This window comes from Cephus cinctus, unplaced genomic scaffold (genome assembly GCF_000341935.2).
Source record: "Cephus cinctus unplaced genomic scaffold, Ccin1 Ccin1_scaffold1076, whole genome shotgun sequence".
Classification (NCBI taxonomy): domain Eukaryota; kingdom Metazoa; phylum Arthropoda; class Insecta; order Hymenoptera; family Cephidae; genus Cephus; species Cephus cinctus.
Window position 1 is genome coordinate 19,070 of NW_014333595.1, and position 843 is coordinate 19,912.

Below are 843 nucleotides of genomic sequence, written 5' to 3' on the forward strand. Positions count from 1 at the left end.
CAACTTTTTTTTTACAGGATATTACATAAACCGTAGTAATAAGGTAGTCAATACCCTTAATATCCATATGAAGCTCTGGTAATAATAGAGTAAGCAAATAAAACTTTAAAAAACTCTCGAATGTGGGTAAGTACAGAAATATAAGTTTGCTAAATGATATACCACAGTGACTCGATAGCACACGTGCTTGGTGCTGGATTAATGTCCGAGAGTCTCGAGTTCGAAACTCACGTCTCAGCCCTTTTATTTTTTTTCTTAATTATCAACTATGCTTATTGGTTCACCTAGTTAACTTAAGATTCATTAAATATATGATTATATTAATCTACAATATCCATATGAAGCTCTGGTAATAATAGAGTAAGCAAATAAAACTTTAAAAAACTCTCGAATGTGGGTAAGTACAGAAATATAAGTTTGCTAAATGATATACCACAGTGACTCGATAGCACACGTGCTTGGTGCTGGATTAACGTCCGAGAGTCTCGAGTTCGAAAGTCACGTCTCAACCCTTTTATTTTTGTTCTTAATTATCAACTATGCTTATTGGTTCACCTAGTTAATTTAAGATTCATTAAATATATGATTATATTAGTCTACAAATATTGTATTATATTACATCGTATACATCCAAGAAATTGGTACATGAATCAGCGAACGTTTCTTCTTCCCGAGTGCCTACCTGTGACAAACACTTATGGTACGCTGTTTCCTTTTTTAATAGCATAAATAATATTCAGACGGATAAAGAAGGCATTACGAAAAAATACCAAAAACAAATTGCAATTATAAATCTCGGGCATAAAATGATGAGCATATAAAAATGAACCAATTATTTTCTAT